The following is a 12226-nucleotide window of genomic DNA, read 5'->3' on the forward strand; positions in this document are numbered from 1 at the left end:
ACCCAGGCCACATGGGCTGCCTCAAGTCAGGGTGGCTTCCCAGAAAGAAAATAGGTGACATTTCCACAAACAGGAGAGAAGTGGATATTAGGTAATGAGACTCTACTGACATTATCTCCAAACTTTTATTCGTTTCCTGAAGTTCATTCACCACAGCCTTTCCTTCTGCCTCAGTTCTTCCGACTACACATTCTGAGCCAGAATTCCTCACTTTACATGTGCTTGCCTTGACTGACTGACAGATGGATGGTTTCCAGGGATGGCATGTCATGCAGCCTGGGCTCACGGGAGAAATACAAGGCTCCCTCCACTGGGATGTTGAGTGGTTTCTTTTAATATAATGGTTAATCAGAAGTACACCTGTGCCCAGGTACATCTATGAGGCAGACAGAAACATCTGCAATGCACTAAGATGAGGCTGAAGGCAATGCACCGCTTTTAATGCTCCTGGCCTGCCAATCAAGTTGCATCTGATTGATGAGGATGCCTGCTGCAACCCCTGCTGGTCTCTTTACAAATTCAAGCTTATCAATTCATGAGTCTCCCAAAAGATTGACGAGCTCTGTGATCCGGGCAAAACATTATTTTCTGCCTAAGTCTGCATTAGCTTTTGATGCTTGCCAGAACACATTACCGCATAGTGCCTTGAAACAGCACACATTTATTATCTCACATTTTAAAAAAATAAGTCGAAAATCTACTGCGAATTCCACCAGGCTAAATTCAAGGTGTCTGCAGGGCTGTGTTTCTTCCTGGCAGCTGCAGGGGAGAATCCGTTTCCTCGCCTATTCAGGTTCTTCCTTGTGCTTGTAGGCTGAGGTTCCTGTTTCCTTGCTGGCTGTTAGCTGAGGGCCACCCCCAGGCTCCACTAATAGAAGATTTCCTCACTCTTTGCCTCATAGTTCCCTTTCTTCTTCTTATCAGCCAAAGACAGCGAGCAGAGTCCTTCTCATGCTTCAGGTCTCTTCTGCCTCTTCCTCTGGCCTCACCTCTCCCTGTCTGACTCTTTTGCCTTCCTCTTCCACTTTTAAGGGCTCCTGTGGTTATTATGAGTTCACCAAGAAAATCCAGAATAATCAATTTTAAGGCCCCCAATCTTAATTCCATCTGCAAATTTCCTTCTGTCATGCAATGTAATGTGTTCACAGTTCCAGTTTCAGGTCGTGAACATCTTTGCGGACAGTGCCTACCAGAAAATCAAATCCAAATCTTGAGATATTGTTTTGGGTAGAAATTTGATGTCATTGAAGTCACCCTCTGACTTGACCTCCTGATCACTCCCCTTTGTATTGGGAGCCTGCTGCTAACAGCAAGATGTATTTCTGTCCCTTCTCCTGTAGGTGATGGAACAATCTCCAGGGCCCGATAAGCCACCCTGACCTGGGGAGGTTGGAAACATAACTCCTGTCGGAGTTCCAGCCCCCACGTGGGTGTGAGCAAGCAGGCAGCGCACTGCGGCTTGGGACCATCTGGGCTGGAATTGCAGCACCAGCGCTCTCTAGCTCTGCAACTGTGGGTGAGCCCCCTAACATCTCTCTTCCTCAGTTTCCTCATTGATAGTGTGGGGAGATTCAAGGGTTTTCTTTGTTTAAGGCTCAGTTCTAGCCCTTGTTGCATATAACGGTGACCCAACTGACATGTCCTGCTGTAAAGTGTGTACATTGTAGAGGGAAAGTCAGGATAAGAACACAACTGCCCATCCATCCACAAGCTCACTTCAAATGGTAGAAAGCAATGTGGAGAAGATGAGCCCCAGTAATATGTGATAGAGGTATCAGCAGGGTTCAGTAGTGAAGAGGGATAGTCCGAAATGGTAATCTAGGAAGGACAGCCTTTGTTAGGAGATGAAGCCAAGATCTAAATAATGAGAAGGAGCCTGCCATGGACAGGTCAGGGGAGAGGATTGCAGGCAGAATAAGCCACAAAGTGCAAAGGACTTGAGGCAGGAGCATTTCACAAGAGATCTGTGAGAGAAGGGGCCTGAAGGAGGCTCAAATCAAAGAAAATAGACAAATAAACTCTAGCTAGGGATGGCAAAGTTTCACCCAGTGTACACGGTGAGGATGAACATGCAAGTCTTGAAGACAAGCTGACCCAAAGCATCGTAGAGGGACAGTGGCAGCTGGAGCCCAGGGTTTTAGAAGGTGTGGGCAGGACCTAGTATGTCTTGGCAAAGAATTAGCTAAGTAAATCTATAGGTAAAGTGTTGCAACTGGTAACTTTTCAAGAATGGAGTAATAACTATTCCTGCTGTGAAAAATCACTGTGGTGGTGGATGGATGAATGAATACAGGAAGACCAGTAGGAGAACATGCCACCAGTACCCAGAGGGATGCCCAAGGCCTGAATCAGGTCCTTCTTTGCAGTGAGTGGGTGGGGTATGGACAGCGAGGACTATTTATGTCTTCTCTGGGAGGTGTACACACTGGAACCTAGTGGCCAACTAAATTTGGAATGTGGGGGAGAGTCAAGGGTGACCCTGAACCCAAGTCGTTACCTTGATAGATGAGCATATGGTCAATGGACACAGAAGGAGGCAGCAGGGAAGAGGAAACAGGAGAAGAGGAAACGAGAAATGGCTTGGGGATGAGCTTGGTGGAGCTTGCTGTCAGATGTGTAGAACTAGAAGAGCCTTGGCTTGTGTGTGGTTCACTGGACCCAGGATGCAAAGGCTGAGTTAATCACACAACTCAGTTGATGGCAGATTATTACAGTCAGTCAACTCCACACAACACCAATCCCTTGATTGAATGGTTGATTCATTCATCTATCCATCTTATTTCCATTCTCCATTCTTGTTTCCCCATAGGTAATGCATGTCTTGGAGGGTGTGTGTGTGTGTGTGTAGGTGTAGGCGTTATTTTCAGAATGTATATTGTTGATTTTTGTGCATGTGTTTATAAATTGCATAAATGTTATTGCTTTATAAAATTATATATAGTTTTATATATATACATATGTATATATACATATGGGTCCATATTCCACATTGGGTTTTTTATACCCGCCCATCTTGCTGTCATGCTACTATTGCTTCTGAAGGCTGCTCTCTATGAGGGTCACCCACCAAATTGACTTATAGATTGTCTCCAACTTCCTGGTCCCCAAATAATTCTGTGATGTTTATCTTCTTATGAGTATTAGGTTATGGATACCAGTATGAATTTCTATGGTGTATATTCAGGAGCATTTCTTTGACAGCTATGGGTTGGAAGTGCTCTTCATATTCATGTTAGACTTTTGGATTTCCTCTTCTGTAAATCTCCTCTGTCCAGCTTTCCTTGGGGGTTGCTTTCCTTTTCTCATTGATTAGCAAAAATTACTTATATATTCTAGATTTTAATCCTCTGTGGTTGTAAATATTTTATACTTGTGGCATACACTTTAAAATCTATTTTCTCAGAATTTGTTACCTACTTATCCTGCTTTTCATTTTTCACCTTTGTAGAATCTCTTTTTTCTCTCCCACTCTCCTTTCCATGAATGGTATAAAGCCCCTATTTTAGTTGCTAACATTTCTGAGTGGTAGGAATAGAGCATGTCAGGTATAATATCTTCCCTTACGCATATGTAACTCATTTTTGAGCACTATGATATTGACCAAGAAAATTTAAGCCTGCTGAGCAGGTCATCTGATCTTGCATGGGAGGCAGGGGTATATTGATAAATGATTAATAAGTAGCTCTCTGGGGAAAAGCCCACAAGTTACAGCGTCTGCCAATGTTTGTGGTGTAAATACTTCAGCATGGCTGATTTGAAGCTTCTGTCTCGTACCATGATTTGATGGAGTCACGGAAGGTCTACCTGTGGAGCTGACATTTGAGTTGAGGTCTAAAAGATCTAGAAGGAGTTAGCTAAAGTGGCAGTCATCACATCATCCTAGCAAGAGATAGTAGGAAAAGAAGGGGCCAAACAGATGCATAGCAACTGAGTCCACATCCCTTTGAGGTACGTTCCCATATCCCCTACCCAGCACCTGTTTCCATGTCTCCTTGCCCTGAACTGTGACATTTAGCTAATCTTATCCCAAGGGGATCTGGATGATGTAATTTTTAAGGCTTGGTGTATTTCCAGCCCCAACAAAATCAGGGTTCTGTTCCTTAAAAACAGAAGTGGAATTCTGTTGAATACATAGAAAACAGTCTCTGGCACGTAAAATGTGGTAAAAAGAGTGAAGACAAAATCATCTTCTTTCCAGACATTTTTGCTAGGAAGTAGATGAAAAAACACACCCTGTACCTGGAGAGGAACCCAGTATCTAACTCGGATTGTATTTTCTTGTTTTGTAAATGCTGAAATTAACTTGACCCTGTGCAAAGGCAGAAATGAGATCGTGAGTTCCACAGTTTTGAGGTAAAGACAGGCTTATTTCCTGAGGGCCTAAAAGAATTTGTCAGTTTTCCATGTGCATTTCCAGGAAACCATTGAATAGGTACCTCCTCTTTTCAGTCACTTTAGAGATTTGTGCTTAAAAACAAAGTAGTTGACTGGATCTATTACATTTTTGCAATTTTGCATTTAATTCATTTATAGGTAGCTGGTTTAATTTGCCTCTTCCACATTTTAAAGTTTTATTTTTGTCTAGCACTGAGTTGTGTAGTAGGCAAGTCTAAAGAAATTCAAGAGGACTGTGCTAAAAAGCCTTACAAATTACATTTTGTGGTCTTTTTTATTCTACTTAGAGGGGTATCGTTTGGTGACAGTTTCATTGGATTTCTTCTATAAATGGAATATACATTTTAGTTCTATAATTCCATTAAAAACAAGCTACTCCTGTCATGTTTTAGGTTGATTACAGCTTATTGTTACTTAGAAGACTTCAAAGATCACTTAATTAGAGAAAGGAAGAAGATAATGTATTACATACTATTATAATTTATAATCCAGAATTATGAAATTAGATATTTTAATTATGAAAGATTGCATGTTTTCTGAGCCACATAGTCTAAATCCAAAAAGCTCTTTGCAAATCATTATACATGCTTTCTTCTTTGTTCTCTTTATATTTTATTCAGAACATTATCTGAATTTGTGTCTGCCACTCTGATGATGTACCTTTTGCAGACAGTTGCTGACTGGCTGTTTCTGCATCCCCAGCACAGGACTAGCAGCTTGTTAGAGCTCATTAAATATTTGTCGATTTGAATTAAATTTGAAATACTGTATTAAAAATCTTGCACCAATCTCCAGGGTCCTTAGCAGTGATTTTTGTTCTCACTATGACAATGTAGTTGCATTCCACACTTATTAAATATACTGATGCTTTCCCTCCAAATGGAACTCCAAACTTTTATACAGTGCCTGTGCTCTGCTGAGTTTTACTTAAGGACGTTTCTGCCTGCTCTTGGGGTTGAGACTTCAGGATCAATATGAGGAGTTACTTCCTTAGAAGAAAGAAATACTACTGAGTGATTTCACATTGCTTAGGATCTGAACTTTTTAACTGTTAACAAATTTTTCATTGACTAATAATTGTGTGATGTTATGATATATGTATACATTGTAGTATAACTAAATCAGGATAATTAGCATATCCATCACCTCACATACTTATTATTTCCATTATCAAAAAGATGAAAGATATCAAGTGTTTGAAAGGATGTGAAGGAAAGGTGACATTTGTGTACTCTTAGTGGTAATGTAACTTAGTACAGCCTTTTTGGAAAACAGTATAGAGATTCCTCTAAAAATAAAAATTGAACTACCATGTGATCCAGCAATCTCACTTCTCATTATATATCCAAAGGATCTGATTTAATGATCATCTTGATATCTAAAATTTTCATTGGGCTTAAAGAGGAAAAGGAATTTTTTTCTCTTTGTAAACTTGATAAAGACTGGGTTGTGAATATGTGGGCCATGGCAGACTGTGAGAAAAATCCAGACCCTATGTTCACTAACTCAAGAACTTCTCCAACACATTGCTAACCTTTCTGACACCCTCTTACAACACTCAACACTCCGCCCCTTTGCTCTGGTGTTCCAGTCAGGTGGACTTTCTGTGCGTTTCTTGAACACGTTTGTTCTCACCTCAAGACATTTCATTTTTCTTCTTTTCATTGTCTGCAAGGTTGCTTCCTCATGTGTTTACATGACTGGCTTCTCATCAGTGAGTTCTAAGGCCAAACAACACCTCTTTCTAAAGAGCCTTTCCTGTCCATACCAAAGAGACCTTACGACACTCCCTCTCTCTCCCCTATCTCCCAGCTTTTAGCATTTTTCATTCCCTGAAATAATCTACTCATTTATTTTGCATCCATGATCCCCTGTAGAATGCCAGCTTTATGCATTCAGGGGCTGTGTCTGAATTTTCCAACTTTATTTACCCAGAGCTAAGAACAGTACTCAACATGTAATAGGTGCTTGGTAAGTATTTGTGAAATGGATACAGGTTCAGCTTTTGAATCCAATAATTAACTCTTGTGCTGTGGTACTTTGTAAGAAAGTAATAAAGTAAGATTTGACAAATCAAACCAGCTCCCAGGTTCTCTAAGTCAGAACCTCGATCCTTATCTTGCCTGCATGACTCATACTTTTCATAATCATCATCAGTTTAGAGATTTCAAGAGGACAGATTTTAGTTGTGAAATAAATGAATTAATTGCTACCTCTGCTTGGCAGATACACAGGATCCTGCTCTAGACTTTAGATTTCCTTATCAGTGATTTTCCTTTAGGATTTAGGAAGAAATTGTTAGCAAAAAAGAAAGGCATTAAAATCTTCCAACTGCCTGAAATCCATTTCTCTGGAATTTCTTCCTCCTTAAATCTGAAATAAATTTTTAAATGTAATTTCTACTAAGGCACAAGGAAATTCTTCAGCATCTCAATTTTCTTGACAATTTGTATGGTACACATCTCAGCTCCACTCATCTTCAAGAACTATAGTTGTTTTTTTTTTTTTTTTCACTGTCTAGAAATAGAAGGCAGTTAGTCTTAAAGGTAATTGCAATTTGACAGCCTTGTAATTCATCAGTTCTGTGGGTTCTAGATGTTTCTTTCCAGGGTTCAACCTGAGACTGGGAGAGAGGTGGAATATTGTCTCACTAACGAGGTTTTCTAGGGTATTTATCCAAGGCTTCTTAATGCAGTTTCTAATGCAAAGACTCCTATTCCTTTTTTTTTTTTTTTTTTTCTGGTCTGGTCTTACTACTCCTTGGCAATATTTTGAAGTTTTAGTTGGTCAACTTGTACCCCTTGGTGGTTATTAGCCGCTTATAATTATGTGCTGAATGAAGGGGGAAAGGAGAATATTTGTGACTTGATAAGAAATGAAATTGGGTGGATATTTCCAAAGTTTCTTATGGCATAAATTCAATAACTCAATTTTGTCAGCTTTACGCTTGAAAAAAAAAAAAAAAAGAAATAAAGAGTTAGATTCCATTTTGCAACACGACTGGATTGCACAGCTAAAATCCATGATCATATATAATGTTTTCATCACTGAGTAGGTTAATAAAGACCTTAATAAAATTTACTGGCAATAAGAACCACAGACCACAGGAACAGAAGCAAGATTTGTTTATTTGCTATTTCTAGGTAAATTTCCCATAATTTGGATATTGTGTTAGAAATTTAAATGCAGTTAGCACACAATGCATTATAATATTTGAACAAAGATACAACAAAAGGCAGCCTGTGGGTATATGTGCATATGAAAAATCCAGCTCATTCTTGATTTCTATAAGTAACCAAATCTCAGATCCTGAAATTGATCTGTGATCATAACGGTTGAAGCTTGATGAAAATATAGCAACCACTCAAAAGTAGGAAATAAACTTTCAGCGGGGAAGTAATACCTAAGTCTTGCCTTATTAGTAGCTCTTAGAGTGCAGTGCCAGTGTGTATTTCATCAGTGACACCCATGATGACTGTAAGAAAGTGTGTATTGCTAAATGACAGATATTTCTGGAGTTAATTATACCTATTCATAGAATAGAGAAACACCATTCTTTGCTCTTTTATTCAGAAAACAAACTGACATGAAGAAATCAAAAGATCAGAATTCAAGTGTTTGGATGTCAATTAGTTACTTAATTAATGTCAGGGATGAAGGAACAGCTAGTGGTTTCCTACTGTTTTGAAGAAGTTTACATTACACTTGGTATCACAGCATTAGAAGGTTTTACTTGATATTGCTGAACTGTTCATAGTAATTTTGATGGAGTGAGAGAAAACAATAGACTCACTTTTGGTGAGACTGGCATATAAATTAAAATGTCTTCTGTATAACTGTGTGGTTTAATCTTTCCTCCCTCTTCCTCTACAAGTCACCAGACTCTAAACTGTGAATTGCCTGTGAGTTCATTTTAGTACTGTTGGATGTAAGAAATATTAGATCCTTTTTTAGTTTCACAAATGAAGAAATGGAGACTCAATGTTGAGATGTCTTAATCCAACACACATTGGTTATATGTATTATAAATGCTTTGACTGCAAGTAACAGATAACTCAAGCAGCTTAGACTGATAGTGCTTTATTTTATTTGATGTAGCAAGATGCCTGGAGGTGAGCAGCTATGGGCATCAGTTCGTTTTTTTAAAAAGATATTAGGCCTGGAGTTTCTATGATTGGCCCAGGCTTTCCCTCAGGGCCATAGAATGGTTGCTGTAATTCCAAGCATCACAGCCATATTCAAGCAGGCCATATAATGCGAGCAGTGATGTTTGTCTCCTTTATCAAGAAAGCAGCACAGTCCCAGAAGCCCCTGGCAGGTACCTTGTTCTGTGTCATCGGTCAGAGCTGTGTGACATAAGCACCTGGAAAAATGAGTATTTACTTTTTCAACCAATGTAGTGGAGGTAGACAAGGCACAAAAGAATTAAGAGTGGGTATTAGTTACAAGCCTTCAGTGACTACCACATTGCTAGTTTCCAACTGTTACTCTAACACACCTCAGACTAACGTGTTTACACTGCCTCTGGGGCTCACTCGCTGCATAATTAAACACACGCTGGGAATACAGCACCTGCCACATACCCGTGCTAAGTGCTGGGTGAACAGTGATAAGCAAGGCAACCGTGGTCCTTGATGCTATAAAAATGAGAGGTTTTCGAGGGAAGCAGTATTAAATAGCCAATTAAATGATTAAGTATTTAATTATGGTTTGTTATTAAACATGCAGTGACATGAAAGGCAGACCGGAACTGGATGGAGTCATAGATGTCTTCTCTGAGAGAAGAACTGAGTGAGAACTGAACTGAGTGTTAAAGGATGGACAAAAGTCAGTTGAGCCTAGAGAGTGAAGTGATCATTTTCAAAAGGAAAATAGCATGGACAGAAACAACTGTGGCCAAAGATCAGAGAGGGGTACTGATTCCCGTTAAGAAGAAATATTAGTGCAGTTTCAGGTACACCCAAAATATCTATTGGTATATGTTTTGATATCCAAATTATAAGGAGCCACAGGGAGAGTCTGTCACACTTTGATACTCAAATTAAAGCTTTGTGTGCACTAATCGCCTTTGTTGACTTTTTCTTTGTCAGTCGGTAACTGTCAGCATTTGTATGTTGTGCAGCAAATTGGATCCTGCCTGGATCTTCATTGTCAATAGCTTTGCTTAATTCCAGGGCTTCTCCAGCACCACTTGTACTGACCTTATGTCATCTTGGAAGGTATACAAATCACACTGCAATTGATTTGCTCCTGTATATATTGGATGATTGGCTACAGTCTGACCAGGGAAGATAGCAGAGATGTTGACGGGATCAGAGAAGACAGGTGTCGCTCTTTCACACAGGACTAGTTTATTAGAGGTCATTTTAGCAATTGACATTCTTATGCTGACAACTATTCCATCTTTGTGGAATCTGATAACTTGAGAGGATCAGACAACAAATGCAGGGATAATGAAGATCTTACAGAAACATAAATAGAATGTGAGATGCGTAATAGGCATGTCTAAGAGTAGTGAGGTCATCAACTGTTTTCATGTTGTTATTGATATCTTATTTTTTGTAGTGAATGCTGCAAATACCACCCAACTTCATGAATATGTTTTTCCTAAAACTAACTCGTAAGGATGAAGAAATTTACTGGATTTGTAAGGCACAGAATGTCTGAGATTAAATGGTATATTTTGGTCAATACATCTGTATATTTCAGTCAATATATTTTCAAAAACTAAACTTTCAGATAATTTCTGCTGCTATTCAAAAAATAAATATAAATAATGAGTCTAAAAAAATGCAAAACAGAATACAGTATTTTTCTCCCCTGATCACCAGTGTAATGGAATACTCCCATTTTTCTAAGAGATAGTTTAATGATTCGTTTTTAGTTGTTTTCTCTTCTTTTCTCCTTTCCCCTTTCCTGGCTTCCTACTTAGTCTTTTAGAAAATGCGAATATAGCCTTTCACCTCCTCCTCATCAGACATTCCCTACAGGGCAAGTTCGTGTATATGATGTAAGAGGGATCTGTCCTCCGCACTGGAGAGCTGACAGTGGATGTGCAGAGGAAAGCAAGTTTCCGTGGCACTCTCACTTCCAGCGGGCTTTGCCTCCGGAAGGCTTGTTGGAAAGCATATCCCCTTGGCCTCGTTCACAACTTAACTTCTGCCCAGGAAGGTGCCAGCTCAGCACCAGCTCAGTAGATAAGGCACCAGGCTAGCAGGGGGACCCTCTACCTTTGCTCACTTCCCGCCCACCTCCCTTGTAAAAGTGCCCGCTTTCTGCCCCCAAGGGAAGGTGGTGCATTTAAAGGCAGGCCACTTTCTGCCCCTTCCCCCACACTAGTGTTGGAATACATTTACTTATGCTTGATATTAGGCCTCACTCTTGTTAATCACGCTTTGCATGCAGTGAGCAACTGACCTGCTTTTTGATTATACCACCACCATCTGATTTGCTTATATGGTGGCATTTCAGACAAGTTTCTCCATATGGCACACAGGAATAACAGTAGTACCTATTCTATGGGAATATAAGGTGGATTAAATGAAAAACTAAAAGCAAAACGTTTAGAACAATGCTTTAGCATGTAGCAAGTACTCAATAAAATTTAGCTTTTATTGCTAAGTTCTTTATCTACTTGCTCTTGGAAAAGTGAACCATGGCAAAAGAACAGTAGTCAAAACAGACACCCGCTGTTGTAGAATAAGCCTGCTGAATGGAACTTCAGCCAGATAAGTGGCTCATGGCTGTAATTCCAGCACTTTGGGAGGCTGAGGTGGGAGGATTACTTGAGGCCAGGAGTTCGAGACCATCCTAAGCAACAAAGCGAGACCTTGTCTCTACAAATCTAAAAAATGCAAAACAGAATACAGTATTTTTCTCCCCTGATCACCAGTGTAATGGAATACTCCCATTTTTCTGAGAGATAGTTTAATTACTAGTTTTTAGTTGTTTTCTTTTCTCCTTTCCCCTTTCCTGGCTTCCTACTTAGTCTTTTAGAAAATGCAAATATAGCCTTTCACCTCCTCCTCATCGGACATTCCCTACTGGGCAAGTTCTAAAAAAAAAAAAAAAAAAAGATTTAGCCAGGCAGTGTGTGCCTGGAGTCCCAGCTACTCTGGAGGCTGAGGTGGGAGGATTGCTTGAGCCCAGGACGTTGAGGCGACAGTAGAACAAAGAAATGAGGCAGTGCCATGGCCACATTGGGAGGGACTCTGCCTATCTAGACACAGGCTCTGAGACATTCTCAATTGCCCTTCAGGCAGCAGACGGGATGGCTGGAGGCTGGGGCTTAACAGGACGCCTCTATCCACAGTTCACAGACATAGATTCTTAGAATATGATGGTAACAAGAAAGAAAGGCTTGAGGAGGCAGCAAGTTCAGTTAGTAAAAGATAATTATTCAAGTCAGGGCATCCACATCCCCAGAGGGAAACTGCTTTAGTAGAAGTGGGCAGTGATTTATCAGGACACACGGAAGCAAGAACTAGAGGTGAATGTGTTAGAGTCTATTTGAAAACCTACAGGGGAAGATCCTTTCAGTGTAATTTGGAAAGTAGCGTAGGAAGGTAAAGCATCCTTTTACAAAGAGTAATTAGATGGGTAGACCTTCATATTTTCCATGTCTTCCACAAAAGCATTAATTTACAGCAGGAAAAAATGGAAGCATTCCCAGGAAAACCCTTTACTTCAGGAATCTCTTTCCCATTGCTATTTAGAGTTCTTAAATTTTAGTAGAGCTTTATTTATCTGAGTCTTGGAAGTGTTTTAACCTTATTATTATTTTTTTTCTTCAATAAAAAACCAGGAGGAGTCATGACGTTTTTATAATGGG

The 12226-nt window shown here is 39.8% G+C and overlaps 1 long non-coding RNA gene across 1 annotated transcript in view; it reads left to right on the plus strand.

Annotated features, from left to right (window-relative positions):
• LOC126930129 (uncharacterized) overlaps positions 1 to 12226 on the plus strand; it is a 204689-nt gene that overhangs the window by 12793 nt on the left and 179670 nt on the right. The window contains exon 2 of the long non-coding RNA XR_007717459.1: positions 1341 to 1516. This is a non-coding gene — a long non-coding RNA (uncharacterized LOC126930129). The remainder of the gene's footprint in view (positions 1 to 1340; positions 1517 to 12226) is intronic.

The sequence above is a fragment of the Macaca thibetana genome, chromosome 11, assembly GCF_024542745.1.
Source record: "Macaca thibetana thibetana isolate TM-01 chromosome 11, ASM2454274v1, whole genome shotgun sequence".
Taxonomy (NCBI): domain Eukaryota; kingdom Metazoa; phylum Chordata; class Mammalia; order Primates; family Cercopithecidae; genus Macaca; species Macaca thibetana.